Raw genomic sequence first — 18,346 nt, 5'->3', positions numbered from 1 at the left:
CTTTGTATGGGAGAAAATGCCTAACACCATTAAATTGGTTTGAACTTAAAGATCAATATCTAGTTGGCCCGAATTTGATGAAAGAAATGAAAGAGAATGTAAAAATTATTCAAGATAATCTGATGATAGCCTCCGCTCAACAGAAGTCTTATGCATATTTGAAAAGAAAAAGAAATTGAATTTCTAGTGGGAGACAAGGTATCTCTAAAAGTGTCACCCTGGAAGAAAGTTTTGAGATTTGGGCGCAAAGGAAAACTAAGTCTGAAATTTATTAGACCTTATGAGATCTTAAAAAGGGTCAGACCCGTAGCATATCAATTAGCTTTACATCTGAGTATGGACAAGATCCACAATATTTTTCATGTATTGATGCTTAGAAGGTACATATCAAATCCATCCCATGTCATCACCCCTGAAGAGATAGAAATATGACCAGATTTAACTTATGAGGAAGAACCAGTACGAATCTTAGAAAAAAAGAAAACAAGGAATTGCGTAACAAGAGGATTTCGTTTGTTAAAGTGCTCTGGTAGAATCATAAGGTAGAAGAAGCTACTTAGGAAAGAGATGAGGACATGAGGAAGCAGACTCCACACCTGTTCGTTTCAGGTACTTCTTTAAATTCGAGGATGAATTTTCGTAAGGGGTAGAATTGTAATGCCCCAAATATCAAGTCAGGGACTTTATTGAAAAGATTTAAAATTTGAGGATTTATTTGAATAAATGAGAAAATGATTTAAAATAATGTTTTAGACTAATTTGTAACAATAGATAAATTAATAGGGCATTTTGGTCCTTTAAGGGGAAATGAATAAAAATTTCATTTCCTTATTAGGGATTTTTATAAGGGAAAAGAGGAAAGTTAAGTCATCAAAGCCATCTCTTTTTCTTCTTCTTCCCCATGTAAAGGCTCTCCTCCATAGCCAAAGGTAAGGTTTCATTTGGCTAGCTTTTACTTTCGTTCTTTGTTGGTTTTTGAATCATTGAATATTATAGAGGCTTATTGGAAGGGTTAAATAAGATTAAAACTAAGAGATGAATGAAATAATTGAGATTTAAGAAAATGGTTTTTGAATGATATGTTAGAATATGAGTTTTTGTTGATGTTTACTAGCATATTTGACTTGTCAAAGAAGTAAATAAGAGATTAGAAGCATTGGATGGGATTAAAAACATGTTAGAAAAAGTGGTATGATTCTTAGATGGAAATGTTCTTGGAAGATTTTGTATGTTTTTAAAAGCTAAATGAAGGAAAGTTAGTAGGGATGTGTAAAGAAATTTTAGTAGTATTGCTGGGGGTAAACATAAGGAAATTTGACCAAGTTTGGGTAAGAATAGGGTAAATAAATGGAAAATCTGGGTAAGGGTATCGGCACTGTAAGAACAGTATCAATACTATAGGCTTAATTTTGGGGGAAATTCAATGTGCGATATCGATACTAATGTAATTAGTATCGATACTAATGTGCGTATTGATACTAAGAGAAAGGTACCAATCCCTTGGAATCCAGAATGTTGAAATGGTATTGATACTGAAAATAGTATCGGTACCATAGTATAGAAGTATGGGTACCAGGAGAAAGGTATTGATACCATGGATTTCAGAATGCCGAAATGGTATCGATACTGAAAGAGAGTATTTGTACCATAGTATAGAAGTATCGATTCCATGGTATGGGTACTGATACTATTGAGACAAGACTTGTAAGATAGGCTAAAATTGTTATAGAAATTTAAAATAATAGTACTTTTGAATATTATTAAAGTATAAATTTTAGATAATATACTAAAATTTGTATGGAATATGTACTAAATGGGTGCTTGTGTAGATCATAACCAAGCTCCCGAGTCAAGAAAGAAAAAGGGCAATGATAAAGTTACCGAGTAATTGGACATCATTACAGCATAGTAGGGAAACATATCAGATGAGTGCATATATTGTAATTATATGGGTTGAGGAAGACTCGCAATAAGTCCACCTCAAATGTTTAAATTAATGTATGTTTTACCTTATATGATATATGTTTATAATGTGTGTGAAATTGATATTATGAATAATTTTTAGGGTAAGAATTGTTCTTAAAATAAAAGATTAATTGCCTAGTTGTGCATTTGGCAGAAAGGTGCCAATATTGCAAGTTAGATGAAAGGGTAAATGCCTTTGAGTAAAAGATTAATTGTCTAGTTGTGCATTTGGAAAAAAGGTGTCAATATTGCAAGTTAGATGAAAGGATAAATGTCTTTGAGTAAAAGATTAATTGCCTAGTTGTACATTTGGCAGAAATATGCCAATATTGCAAGTTAGATGAAACGCTAAATGTCTTTGAGTAAAATATTAATTACCTAGTTGTGCATTTGGCATAAAGGTACCAATATTGCATGTTAGATGAAAGGCTAAATGCCTTTGAGTAAACGATTAATTACCTAGTTGTGCATTTGGCATAAAGGTGTCAATATTGCAAGTTAGATGAAAGGCTAAATGCCTTTGAGTAAAAAATTAATTGCCTAGCTGTGCATTTGGCAAAAAGGTGCCAATATTGCAAGTTGGATGAAAGGCTAAATGCCTTTGAGTAAAAGATTAATTGCCTAGTTGTGCATTTGGAAGAAAGGTGCCAAAATTGCAAGTTAGATGAAAGGCTAAATGCCTTTGAGTAAAATATTAAATGATTAACAGTTTATTTTGACATAAATGATGTCATTGATTGATTTAATTAAAAGATCGTAAAGGAGGCTCACAAAGTAGACGAATTATCATGGTTTTCTAGTGAGGACATGCTTATGAATAAAATAGTAATTTCTTTACAAGATTATGGATCACTAAGTAAATACTTAACGTGTGTTGATTTAACGCGCAACTAAAAATCAAACTTTGAGGAGTAAGGAGTGCAGCAGCAGCAATCATCATCAATTAAAGGTTGACTCGTCAGTAACATTGGGACAATCATACTCATTTTGAAACTTAGCTAGCATGTAATAGAACGTAAGAAAATATTTTATAATGTATTTAAATGATAGTTTTAGTAATATGTTTCAATGAATATTTAATCATAGTGTTAAATTGTGTGTTTTTAAAATTTGAAACAAAAATTTTATGGTTTTCAAATGAGTAAATATTTTAAAAGTGATGTGACATTTGTATCTCATGTACGGAAAGATATACGGGAGATCGATGTTACAAGGTAGTCTTCAAATTCGAGGATGAATTTTCTTAAGGAGGGGAGAATTTTAATACCCCAAATATTAGGTCGGTGATTCTAGTGAAAGGATTTAAAATTTGGTGGGTTAATTTGAATAAATTGAAAATTACAAGGATTTATTTAAGAAATTGTGTTTAAGACCTATTAGTAAGAATGGAAGAAATTGAGGGGCATTATGGTATTTTAGAAGGAAATGAATTTAATATTCATTTTATTAAGGGTTAAATAAGGAAAAAAGAGGATAAGTTTGGGAAATAGTTTTATACTCTCCTTCTTTTTCCTGTCGTCCCGTGCCCTCTATAGCTAAGGTAAGATTTCCTTCAAGTTGGTTTTTCCTTTCGTTTTTGGGTTGGGTTTGAAGCCTTAAGTGATATAGAGGGTTAAGGAAAGTTCAAAGAGGATTAAAACTGTGAGATGAAGGATTTATTTGAGATTTAATAAAATGAGTTTTTAAATGATTTGATGAAATATGGTCAGTTATGGAAGTTTAAAGGCATTTTTGACTTGTCAAAGAAGTGAATACGGTATTTGGAGACTTATAAGTGATTAAAAACATGTTTGAAAAATTGGTGTGATTCTTAGTTTTGAGTGTTCTTTGCAGATTTTAGATGTTATAAGAAGATTTATGGATGTAAGTTAGTTGGATTAAGTAATGATGAGTTTAATGGTATGGTTGAGGATAAAAGTAAGAGACTTAGGTGAAAATATGGTAAAAATCGAAGTTAACTATGTAAAATCTAGGTAAAGGTATCGGTACTAGAAGAATGATATCGATACTATAGGGTTAAATTTGAGGAAAGATGATGAACAGTATCGATACTTATGCAAGTAGTATCGGTACTGAAGTGGGGTATTGATACTAAGAGGAAGGTATCGATACTACTTTTGAGAAATGGATTCCATAATGCAAAAATGGTATCAATACTGAAGGGAGTATCGGTACGATAGTATAAAAGTATCTATACCATAGGAGGGTATCGATACTAATCAGCCTGGAATTTTAAGTTAGGATGAACTTTAATAGAATTCGAGAATAATAGTACTTTTGAGTATTATTATTTTGTATAAACGTCAGAAAGTATACTAACAATTGTATTGTATGTTTGATTATGGATGCTTGTTTAGATCGTAATCAAGCTCCTGAATCAAGCAAGCAAAAGGGCAAGGATAAAGTTGTCGAATATTCGAACAATATTAAGGCATAATAGTGAGGCATAACAGGTGAGTGCATTTATTATGTACTTATATGTTATGATAGTCATAGATGCATTTTGTTTAATGTATATGTGTGCAACCTAAGTAATTCATCATTAGTCGTAATTCATAATTAGTTTATGAATTACCGTATTGGCACTATGTGTGCAACCTAAGTAATTCATAATGAGTTTGTTAATTACCGTATTGGCACTATGTGTGCAATCTAAGTAATTCATAATGAGTTTGTGAATTACCGTATTGGCATTATGTGTGCAACCTAAATAATTCATAATTAGTTTGTGAATTACCATATTAGCACTATATGTGCAACCTAAGTAATTCATAATGAGTTTTTGAATTATCGTATTGGCACATTAGGTGCAACCTAAGTAATTCATAATTAGTTTGTGAATTACCGTATTGGCACTATGTGTGCAACCTAAGTAATTCATAATTAGTTTGTGAATTACCGTATTGGAACTATGTGTGTAACCTAAGTAATTCATAATGAGTTTGTGAATTACCGTATTGGCACTATGTGTGCAAGCCACGTAATTCATAATGAGTTTGTGAATTACTGTATCAACACTATGAGTGCAAAACCACGGAATTTATAATGATTTGTAATATTCAATTGGTATTTTTATAGTTATGATATACTTAAGTTTTAAAATTTACCTAATTATTATTATGCCTCATTAAGTGATTACTTAGCGTGTGTTGACTTCACGCGTAGGTATTGGTACGACCGGAGTAAGGAGTGCATCTAACATCCCAAATCAGCCTCATCAGTAACTGTGTGTGAAGTATGTGTACTTTTGATGTTATTAACTGGCATGTAATAAACTTATGATAATGCTCTGAAAAGTATTTGACTTATGATGATGTAAAATTTAATATGTTCGAACTTTAAGATTTATGTACATAATAAAAGTTAATGAACATTTTATTATTATTAAATTAAAAAAATTTATGATTAGAAACAAAATTTTACTGGTTTTTCAAAAGCAAAAAGTTTTAGAAGTTATGTGACATCTATGACTCGTGTATGGAAACGTATATGGGAAATGGGTGTTACAGAGCATCTCAAATATGCTTAATTAGATGCTAATGAAATATGATTGGTGATTGTCTCCTCTACTCTTAAACTTGACTAGGAACAAAGTTTGCTAACTATTTTGTCACAGCATAAGAAAGCATTAGGATGGGCAAAATTTGAAAGGGATAAATCCTATTATATGCATGCACAAAATTATACTGAAGGAATATCATGGCAATTCCATAGAGCCATAGAGAAGACTGAACTTTATCATGAAGAAGGTGGTCATGAAAGAGGTTATCAAATGGCTTGATAATAGAGTAATTTACCCAATATCCAATAGTTCGTGGGTGAGCCTGATGCATTGTGTCCCAAGAAAAGAGCCACAACCGTGGTGAGCAATGATGATGATGAGCTCTTGCCCATGTACACTATCACTCGATGGAGGATTTGTATGGATTACCATAACCTCAACAAGGCTACCAAGAAGGACCATTTTCATCTACCTTTCATCGATCAAATACTTGATCGATTGGCGGGCAAGGCATACTATTGCTTTCTAGATTGATATTAGGGGTACAACCAAATTTCCATAGCACCAAAGGACTAAGAAAAGAAAACATTCATATGTCCTTATGGCACTTATGATTTCCGTAGGATGCCCTTTTGGTCTATGCAATGCACAAGTAACTTTTCAACGTTGTATGCAAGGCATTTTCTCTAACATGGTTGAGGATTTCTTGGAAATGTTCATGGATGATTTCTCAGTCTTTAGAGATTGTTTTGAAAAATGCCTTAACAATCTAATTAAGGTTCTGAAACTCTGTGAAGAGGCCAACCTGGTGTTTAATTGGGAAAAGTGCCAATTCATAGTGACTAAAGGTATTGTTCTAGGCCATAAAATTTCACACAAGGGCATTGAGGTGGATAAAGCTAAAATATATGTGATCCAGAAGTTATCTCCACCGAACATTGTCAAGGGCATTAGGAGTTTTCTTAGAAACGATGGTTTCTATAGGAGGTTCATTAAGGACTTCTCCAAAATTTCCAAGCCCTTGTGCGCCTTGCTGCAAAAAAATAAACCTTTTCCGTTCGATAAATTTTTCCATTGCGCATTCACAGAGTTGAAGAAGAGCTTTATCGTAGCGCCTATAGTTGTTCCCCCGACTGAATATTGCGATTCGAGTTTATGTACGATGCAAGTGACTATGTCATAGGAATTGTGCTCGGGCAACATCGAGGTAAAATATTCCATTTTATTTATTATGCTAGCTACACATTGAATGATGCACAACTTAATTATACTACCATTTAGAAAGAATTACTTGTTGTGGTATTTTCATTTGATAAGTTTAGGGTATACTTGATAGGCACCATAGTTATTGTTCACACTGATCACTCAGCCATCAAATACTTAGTGAATAAGAAATGTGCCAAACCTAGATTTATTAGGTGGATACTACTCTTGCAAGAATTCGACTTATAGATTGTAGATAGGAAAGGTACTGAGAACCAAGTTGTTGATCATCACTTTAGGCTAGAAAACAAATCTAAATGTCATGAAAATTTATAAATTAAAGAAGAATTCCCTAATGAGAAAATAATATATGCCACGGCATTTCCCTGGTAAACTAACATTGTTAATTTTCTTGTTAGTGGTATTTTGCCAACAGCCCGAGAAAGAGGAAATTCAGACACGATATGAGATTTTATTTTTGGGGCGAGCCATACCTGTTCAAGCGATGTGTCGACTAAATAATCCGAAGGTGTGTCCCCAAAGAGGAGCAAAAAAATTTACACCATTGTCACACAGGTCCATGTGGAGGCCACTTCAGAGGTGCAAGGACTGATACAAAGGTCCTTCAATCAGGTTTATATTAGCCTACCCTTTTCAAGGATGCCCATGCAATTTACAAGGCTTGCGATCGATGGCAACGCACAGGAAACATCTCTAAGCGACATGAAATGTCGTTGCAAAATATCTTGGAGATAGAACTTTTTGATGTAATACCCCAAAAAGTTAGACAATTATCAAAATGCAAATTTTGAAAGTTTGATGGTCAAAGTAGAAAATTGGGAAAAGTTTGAGGAAATTAAGTGATAATTTCCTAAAAAGAATTTTATTCCATAAATAGATAGTTTACTCCTGAGAGTGGGGTTTTATAAAAATCATATGTTTGGATTTGGAATTTTAGTAAAGAAAAATTAGAAAAGGTTAAAGCCGGTAAGGAATCGATAATTTCATATCGAATTGGAATTTTACAAAAATTTGAAGGATATTATAAAATGGTTGGAAATATTATTTTAATATTTTAGATCAGAGAAATTTGGTTTGGAAATGTGCAATTGTTCAGATTGAACCAAAATAGTGGAATTTAGTGACTAAAATGCAAGATTTGAAAAATTCAGGGGAAATTTCAGAAATAAAAGTCAAAATAAATCAACTTTGACTTTGAAATATGATAAGGATGAGTTGTCATGGTTTTATGGTGAATAAGAAGATTCATTAAGGGTGATTTGGTCTTATCTCAATTAAATGAATATTATATTCATATAAAGTGGAATGAAATGTAAACAAAGATTAAATGCACCCAACATTTCATCCAAATTTGCTCATATTCTTGTCCAAGCTGTCGTGGGTGTTCTTCAAAGGTGAGAGAAAACTTCAACTCAATTTTCAAGCAATTTACTTAGGATTTTGAGTAAGTTGTAAAAAGAAAATTGTTATATGCGAAAAACGCTATCTTTTGGTACCAATATTGTATGATAATCTTGTTGGTGTTCAAAGATCTCAAATCTAAGGGTTGTGTTCATATAAGGGATCACGAAATTTATGATGGATCTTGATGTTTGTGAGGTAGTAGATTCATATTTAAGTATGTGTGATGATTAGAACATGTTTAATCTTTCTAGAACTTGTTCTTTAAGTTTTGGCCATGGATTGTTTGAGTGAGAAAAATTATGGAAAAATTATATATGGGTTGGAAATGATGAAGGAAGTATTTTACAAGTCTTAGAAAAAATGGAGACCATTTTATAAATTTTGAAAAGTTGGGAGATCAATTCGTAAATTGTGGAAAATTGATAGGTTGTTGTGTAAGTGTTGTATAATTGATGTACTATGCTGGAAATTGTTGTTTGGGAATTAAAATGAGTGTTAGAATGTGAAATATGACTATTTTAAAAGTTTGAAAAGATTAGTGATTTAAGTACAACAATTTCATAGTTGGGGAACTTAAATGTAATTATTCTTTTATAAAATCATTTGAATGGAAATAATTTCAATGTTGGAATTATTCGTATTAAGAATTTAAGTGGTAAAATGGTGAAGGACCATTTTGTGTAAATTGGAAAACTTGGTTCCAATGTTAAAAGGAATTATTAAGTATTGAGTATTTTGATAGAAAATGAGTTCAAGTATATTATGGAGTTTTTTTTGGATATGTTTATGTTAGTACAATACTAACATATGTATCATTATGAAACTGTGATTTATACAGATCATGATTGATTTGTTAGTGAAGCAAATCAAGTATAAAAAGGGTATATTGTGGACAATAGTGAGGCACATATTTTGAAAGATATAAAGTGTCAAGGTGAGTGCAATACATGCATGACATTATTCATGGATGTTTTATACATCATTAGGAAGACTTTTGATAAGTCGACCTTGTTTATATCAGCATGATATTATGCCATATTTTTATAACTTTGACATGACATTGAAATCTCATGGTATGAAATTAAAATGCATTGATCATGAAATATGTGATATTTTAACATGAATGTTTTCGGGTATGAACTGCCCAATGTTAAATATTGATAATATACTTTGACATGGATGGATCGAATAAAATAGACTATATGCCCAAGTAAGTCATTGAGGGACAGAGTATAGTTGGCATGCCATAGAGTATAGCTGTTGCAGGTTTATATTAGCACTATAGTGTATAAGGACACTAAGTGCAGGTTTATGTCCGGATTAGCACTATAGTGGAACCTTAGTGTAGGTGGTGGGCACGACCTTATGTGTATTATCCGGATTAGCACTATGCGTAAGCTTAGTGCAGGTTTAGCACTACGGTGCAGGTATTTTACTCGAATACCCAGGGTCCTCAGGGTTTAATATTGGGCTATGGACTATGATTTATGGTTTATTGGTTAATAAATGGTAACCATGCAAATAAGCTTACGAGCTTATGGTATAATGGCAAGTATATTGGTAAAACAAGCTTATGAGCTTATGGGATTAAATGGTAAGTATATTGGTAAAATAAGCTTACGAGCTTATGGGATTAAATGGTAAGTATATTGGTAAAATTAGCTTACGAGCTTATGGGTTTAAATGATAAGTGTTTTGGTAAAATAAGCTTACGAGCTTATGGGATAAATGGTAAGAGATTTTATCTTATTTTGATCAGGGAAAAATATTGGATATGTTGGTAACATGATTTTATGGCATTTGTTATTGACATTGAAATTCATGCATGAATTGTATTGCAATGTATTGTTTTAATTGCCTCACTATGTTTATACTTAGCTTGTGATGATTTTCACGCTTAGGTAAAAAGCCAGTAGTGGAATAAAGAGTTCAAAGTGACATCAAGCATCGAGGAGTATATTTCAATATCAGTAAGACATCCTATGATGGAATTTGACTTAGATAGTGGCATGTAATTTGATCATGTTTAATTTGTTTTGTTGAATTAATTTGGAAACAAATTGGTAAATTGATAGTGATTAAAGGTTAATTTTTATGAATTTATATGTATTTTCGATATCACTAAGTTACTGTAGCAATCGAACAATACCCACGTTTTAAGAAAATTTCAAGGGGTACCGATTCCCCTGCTACAGGAACCGATTCTCTCACTGTTCATTGTTCACTGTTCATAAAAAATATTTTGAATTAAATTTGTTATAACGAAACATAATTTATATGATATGATATTTTTATAATATCAGTTATCATTTTAAGAAAATAAATTTTAAAATCGATTTTGAAATGAAAATGGTTTGAAATTCAGGTGACATCTATAATTTGTATAGGTATAATTATACGGGTTATGGGTGTTACATTTGATGTGTGGGGGATTAACTTCATGGGACCCTTCCCATCTTCATTTGGAGACTTATATATCTTGCTGGCAGTGGACTACGTGTCCAAGTGGGTTGAAGCAATTGCTAGGCCAAATAATGATTTAAAGACTGTGCTTAAGTTCCTTAATAAGTACTCTTCATGAAATTTGGTGCACCAAGAGCTATCATGAGTGATAAGGGAACCCACTTTGACAACAAGATAATTGTCAAGGCATTGCAGAGGTATGGGGTGCGGCACAAAATTGTCACGGCATATAACCCTCAAACGAATGGACAAGCTAAAGTCTTCAATCGTGATATCAAGTAGATTTTGGAAAAATGGTGAACCCAATAAGGAAGGGCTAGTCATCGAAGCTTGATAAAGCACTATGGGACTATCATACTGCAATCAATACTCCGTTGGGGATGTCCCCATTTAAATTGGTGTATGGAAAAAATGTGTCATCTTCTGTTGAGTTGGAGCACAAAACCTATTGGGCTATCAAGAAACTCAATTTTGATGCCCAATTAGCTAGTGAACAAAGATTATTGAAGCTCAATGAGATGGAGAAGTTCAGGACACATGAATATAAAAATGCCAAGCTATAGAAGGAAAAGACTAAGAAGTGGCATGATCATACCATTTTGCCACGGCATTTTCATATTGGTCAACAGGTGCTCCTCTACAACTCACGATTGAAACTCTTCCCAGGAAAGCTTAAGTCAAGATTGTTTGGATCATTTGAAGTGCACCAAGTTTATCCCCATGGAGCTTTGGAAATAAAAAATCTTAATGATGGGACAATTTTCAAAATCAATGGCCAACGCTTGAAGGCATACACTAGAGCCGCCATCGTGCGAGACAAGTCAATACTCTACTTGCAAGATGCCAGAGTTTTAAAATGCCACGACATTTTGCTTTTACTCTTGTTCATAAATAACACGTTTTGTTTATTTTATTTTAAGTACTTTATTTATTTTAATTAATTTCCATGTGATTTTTCTAGGTGAATATTTTATTCCACCCATGCAAGTGACGGTTGAAGGGAGGCAAAGATAAAAGAATGACAAAGCCCTACTTAGGCTTGTGGGTGACAAAAGAGACAAAAACGAGAGCGAAGTTTTTTTTAATTTTCAAAAAACTTTTTATTCTTTTTTATTTATTTCTCTCTCCACATTTTTTACAATATCATCATTGCTTTTATTTTTTCCCAAAACCCCCTCCACAAATTTTCCCTTCATTACACTTCATCATACCGTTTATTATTAGTATTATTATTTCAACGTTTACTTTCTCTCTCTTCTCTTTGTTATCTTTTGAACTTCATCTTCTTCTCTTTTATTCATAGCTAAAAAAACACCATAACCAACAAAGCTTCAAGTTTTTTATTTTATTCTTTGTCAATTCAAACAGTCATGGTATGTTCTCATCCCCCAGGTTCCGCCCCACCTTTTCCTCAACTAATCAAAGACAATGAAGCAAAAGAACGATTCCAAACCATAAAGAACGATAAGGTTTTCTATGAACAAGGCTTAATTTTCTCTGCCTATGACCTTGGACCAGACGTGATGAACGTCGTTTATCGGCACAAATGCGAAAAGTTTGTTCGGCATCCCGACAACATCAATGCCTCCATTGTTCAAGAGTTTTATGCCAATATCTACAGCCCCAACCAATGATCGATTTATGTTAGAAAGCATGCCACTAACAGTTATTTCAAAATTCCAAAGGTTGTTGATTATCACACAATATTTGAAGAAGACGCCGACTTTGAGACTTATCTTGGTGTTAAGGAATATTTATGTTATGCTACCTCTAACTGGAATGATACTTAATATAATCGTCGATCGATGAATTGTGAGAGGCTCTAGCCAAAGGCGAAACTTTGGAATCATTTTATGAAGCACAAACAGATGTCAATAGCCCACAACACCACCGTCCCATTACCACGTATGATGTTTCTCCATTCGAACCTCATTAGATGCCCTATTTATGTAGGAAAGATCATTGTAGAGCAATCCTACGTGTGTTTGAAGAGATCAACCAGTGCTACGGTTTTTCCAAATCTATTCACATTATTATGACGCAAAAAGAAGGTCATTGAGGATGAATATGGTGATGAAATCCTCTCAGGCTTGAAGAGAATCACAAAAGCTACCAGTGTTGTTAAGTTTTAATGAAGATAAACATAAGGTTACCTCTGGAACTGATACAAGAGAAAATGTTGCAACAAAATTGTTTGTTGTTGCTGAGTATTTGAGGCAGACGCAAGAGCGACTGAATGCTTTATCGGGTGATCTGCTCATCTTCTTTGCATATGTAAAGCAAAGAGATGTTATTCATTCCTACTTCAAGGAATTATTCCCCCAGTTGGTCCACAATCTACCTGTGTTCCTGGAGTCCATAACATGAAAATGCTTCAGCATTTCAATATGCCCCAATGCCTGAACCACAAGTTACTGACCAGACCAACCTGGAGCCCGATAATAAGGAGCCAGAATGAGACCTCCAGCTTCCAATTCAAGAGGAACTAGAGCAACCTCTGCCAGTACTCACTGCCACCGAGGAGCCCCATGGATAGATGTTCGAGCTTCCATAAATGCTACAACAATCCTCTGCTTGTCAGTCAAAATGACGCCTGAAGAAGTTTACAGGGCAAAGGGAGAGCCCACCTTCTGAGGAACCTGTCGAAGTTCAAATCTCGCCTGTTGAGCCTACTTCAAACTCAGAAGTGAGCCCACCCCCATTGAAGAGGTGCACCATACGCAACACATCTGCCACAAAGCCACCGCCATCTTAGAGATCTGAGGTACCTTGCATTACATTTTATAGCATGTAGTTTAGATTTAACTTAGTTTATTTTCTGCATTAAGGATAATGCAACCCTCAAGTTTAGGAGAGGTAGTGTTTTTTAGATCATTTGCATGATAGGGTTAGCAGAATTATTTTGCCATGGAATTAGTAGGATTTAGGATAATTTACTGGAATAAGTTGACGATTCTCTATTATGGTATTTTTCTTTATTGCTAGTATGAACTAAATGTGCATGACTTTACAGTTGGATAGGATTTGTCAAAGGACTTGGTTGTTTGTGCTTTGAATTATTACACGACTGTGTGTTCTCTATTCTTAGGAATTTTAGAAATTTTTTTATGGAACAAAAGCTTTAATGCTTTAGTGTGTATTAATGTAAATGAAATCAATTTTTAAATTAAACTCCCTTATGTTTTTGAATTATGGTAAATTGTGAATAAATGCTTCAGCATAACTGTAGAGGGACACTCCTCTTTGTCATGGCATTTCCTGGATACTGCATTTTAATAAATTACAATCATAGGCATACGAGTGAATGAAAGTAGTCACAGGGTGACTCTTCCTGACTAGCTCGGGGATGGAAGGTATGCTTCCATTCATCTAGAGTGTGGGATGGTAGTTGTGACAAACTAACTCCCCCCGTAGCAGTGTTAAAAAATTTAATTAAATTTTGTTAAGTTAAATGAAAATGGGAGTAATAAACTTATGTTTAAAGTTGAAAACATGTTATGGCAGAATAATAGTGTTTCTTTAGAATTTTTCTAACCTGACTAAGTATAGATTGGATACAGTCACGCACACATACTCGCAAAAGACCTTATCCTAGGGCAATATTCTTGAAATCTCCATTTGTCTAACTTATTGATGCCAAGATATTTCTGAGGGCTAAAACTCTATTCCACCTGACTGTCTTGAAATTGAATTTTGCCATGACATTTTTCTTTTGCTAACTACTATCCATTGCTTGAGGGCAAGCAATAGCTTAAGTTTGGGGGTGTGATAACTCTGTAAAAAGGTTATATTTAGGGCCTTTTCACTTAAGTTATTGGTTGTCTCAAGGTGAATGTAGGTTCATTTAGACTCATATAGAAGCATATAATTGCATTTGATACTTTGGCTTTATCGTGGCATTTTAATTTGTAAATGGTGCTATTTTACGAGAAAGGTTGTGTTTTTGCTGGTGATGTGCAGCTCGATGAAGCATAGGGTGAGAATAGAGAATTACCATAGCATTCTTGGATGGAGAGCAAGGAGAATTGTCCAGACAAATTAGGACAACTCATGTACGCAGAAAAAGACAAAAACGATGAAGATATTTTCATGGGAGCTGACAACTGTACACATTAACGTGTTTTCTACCACCAACCACCTAGGAGGGGAGTACAACCTCCCTTGCAACCACCTTCACGTGAAAGGAATGTACCTTAGGGTACTATAGAGAATTTTGCACTAAAACCTAGAAAATTCCCCTAGTATAAATAGAAAAGGTGGCTACCAAAAAATGGAGGATGATTCTTTGAGGTAAATAGTGAGCTAAGCAAGGCGGCTAGAAAGCTTCCAATTTTTCTCCCTTTTCATCTTTTCAAGGGTCTCCTCCATAGTCAAGCTCAAGGGAGTGGCATGCTAGGTGTCTGAGAGGAGCTACTTCGTAAGGTATCATTCATGGTGGTCCAAGGAGCAACCGTCAGCGAGCGTTGGGAGTTTCCTCCACCCTTTGCTTTATTTTATTTTGATTTACTTAGGTTGTATGGAACGATTTATTCGAATGGATATTTCGAACCCCACCATGAACTAAACTTTATTTGGTGTGGGTTCTCACGGATGATTGAGTTTTGGTTTTAATGAATGATTTAAGGTTTTTATATTTATCTATGTGTTTTGCTCATTGTGCTTAATTATTTGGGATTGTAGGAGGCATAAGAGTGTCCATCTCTTAAGTATAACGCTTAGTGTTCGAGAGAGATTAGGTTAATGATCCTTAGTGTTCGAAAGAAACTAAAGGAGGATCTACTTAAGCAATGGGTTTTTGTTGCTAACTAGGGTCGAATCTACCTAGAGATAAGTATAGGATTTCAGCGACTAAAAAGAGTAGTGCATATTCGATAGGTTCGATGTTACTATTCATGTTGAGATGTATTGTTGTGGCATTCGCGTTTGTCAGGTTCCCCATACTCGAGAGAGCATAGGAACACTCTTAGTAAACTCTGTCGAGCAAATAGGCCATAAAATATTAAATCTTTCCGAGAGGTAAGGCTTAGGATTCCTTAGTAACCGCACCATTCATTACCACTATAGCTTCTCGTGTGAGGATTATCAAGTCTGCTTACTTATTTTCGAATTCTCAACCCATTTTGAATTGACATTTTCAGTTGTTTATATTTAAAAAGCATCTTAAATTATCAAAACATTTCCATTTGTTAGACCGTCACATTTCTATCACATTTCCACAATACCATCCACATCCATTCCAGATTACCACAACATTCTCATTTGTGCATACCACCACACTAACTATACTTAGAAAATTTAGTATTCGTTCTTTAACTTAACTTGAAATTTCCTTCAATTCACATGGGAATGATACTCACTCACTCTTTATTACTTGTGTAACTGTTTATACTTGCACATAATTTACATCCCATTCATAGTACTCACAACACACAACAACATGACTAGTGAGAAACCAAAGGAATGGAGCCACTAGTGGCTAGCTTTAGCAGATGGGTAGTACAATATCACCTATCATTCAGGTATCCACGCTACACTTCATGAGGCAGTGTCCAATACGCCTTCCTTATCTAGGAGGAGACTTAATGATGACCACAACAGAAAAAAGTTTGTATGCTAGAGAAGCTGCCATAAAGATCCTCAAATTTATATAGTATCTACGTCATGCTCTAGCTAGAAAGAAACTTATGGCATAGAGAGAAATAGTTGAAAAGGATTTCCAGAAACAGCCTAAGGTTTTCTGCAATTTGTTTGATGTTAAATATAGTTCAAGGAAGTTCAAATTGACACCAATGTCCACATTGTTCTTCTTAATTTCAATTTACCCTCTTTTTCAAACTCAGGAAATAATTGTTCAATTCCAAGTTTTTAAAGGGTAGAAAAAATGAGTATGAGAAAAGAATATCATAATTTAGCAACAATTCCTTTCAACAAACAAGACCCAGATCCTAGATCTTAACAATAAAATCAAACACCATCTCTTTAACTAGATCAAATCAAACAAGATCAAAATGGGTTTTCATTTTGAATTACAAAAACAACAAGCAAAAAAGTATTATTTATTGAATTTTTTTTAAAGTTGAATTTGATCATATTATTGAAAATATCAGATATTTTAATGAACATTACTTTTTTTCCTTTGACATTACAATAATTAAGTTTTTTCTAATTAAAAGATTGTATTGAGTTGGATAGGGAGCGTAATCAGTTTGATTAAATTAGTAGTTTTTGAACAAGTTTTATGCAGGTGATGGGATGAGGAATTTTTGCTCTTAATTAGTAGTTTGACATTATTGATATTAAGATTTTAAATAAAATGGAATGTATTGAATCGATTAAGTTAAAATTTAATCAATATTTAATTTGAATAAATTGGACTTGAATTCTTAATCACTCGAAAAATAATATATTAAAATTAAAATTTATTTGTTAATTAATTTTAATAAATTAACATTTATTATATATAATTTAGTTAAAATTAACATTCTAACATATCATTGGATGTCAACTGTTAGGATTATTTCAAATGTTAGTGACGGTGACGGTGTCATCGGATGAAGGTTCGATCGACGGTAACAATGACAAGCGGCGGTGATCTACATGATTATTGGGATTGAAATAAATGTTTTCAAAGTTTTGGGATTTTTCAACACTTTCAAAACTTTTTAATTTTTTTAAATAAATTATAATTTTAAAAATTTTATTTAAAAATAAAAAAAATTCTTAATTTATCATAACATGATATTTGTCACTTAATATAATTTTTTAAAATCGTTACGATCAAGACACTTAAAAGATAACATTTTTAACATTAAACACTTAGACTGATTAGAAAATAGTTTAGGGACCTAATTGAGAAAAAACGATATAGTTTAAGAATTTTTATTAAGCCTAGTTTTTTTTATTAGTCATATGATTATAAGGTAATATTTGTTTATAATTTTTTTAATCTACCGACAATGTACACACACCCCACAAACGTAATTACTTTAACTCAAGACCTATAGAAAGAATAATTTTTTTTACTTAGACCACTTGATGGTTATGTTAGTTTTAATTGAATTTCAACTTGATGGTTTTGTTAGTTTTAATTGAATTTCAACTCGTGCATATGGTGAGTAAAACTCGACTTGACTCCAAAAATAAATTTTTTTAACTTGACTCTTATCAAGAAAATTTGACTAGAACTGACTTAAAGTTGTACTATCATAAACTCTAGCAAATTCAAAAAAAATTAAGTTCAAATCGAGTTGTAAAATACAACTCAAATCACTCAAATAGTAACTTGAATAACTCAAAATTTTTAGTAATTAGTAGATTGATTTTTAAGTTTGAGTCGTGTCATATATGAAAAAATATGAAGAAATATATATGTATTATATATGTGTTATAAATAAGGGTGAGCAAAACTCAACCCGACTCGAAAAAACTGATATTTTTTACTAGACTCGATATGACTTCGAGTTGTAATTTCATAAACTTAACTCAACTTGAAAAAATTTCAAGTTCAACTCGAGTTGTAAAATACAACTCGAATAACTCAAAATTTTTAATAATTAGCATATTGATTTTCGAGTTTGAGTCGAATCTGTCGACTTTGTATGGTATATGTAAATCGCATATGAAAAAATACGAAAAATATATATGTATTGTATATGGTTATAAAACGTCATTTAAATTGGAATCAAATAATATCATTGGTGAAAATGGGAGGAATTCAAGTCAACTCCAAGTTATAAAATAGGACTCGTCAATTAGAATAACTCAAATAATATTTTATTCGACTCGATC

Source organism: Hibiscus syriacus, unplaced genomic scaffold (assembly GCF_006381635.1).
Source record: "Hibiscus syriacus cultivar Baekdansim isolate YM2019G1 unplaced genomic scaffold, ASM638163v2 tig00111783_pilon, whole genome shotgun sequence".
Classification (NCBI taxonomy): Eukaryota; Viridiplantae; Streptophyta; class Magnoliopsida; order Malvales; family Malvaceae; genus Hibiscus; species Hibiscus syriacus.
Note: the sequence above shows the minus strand (reverse complement) of the source record.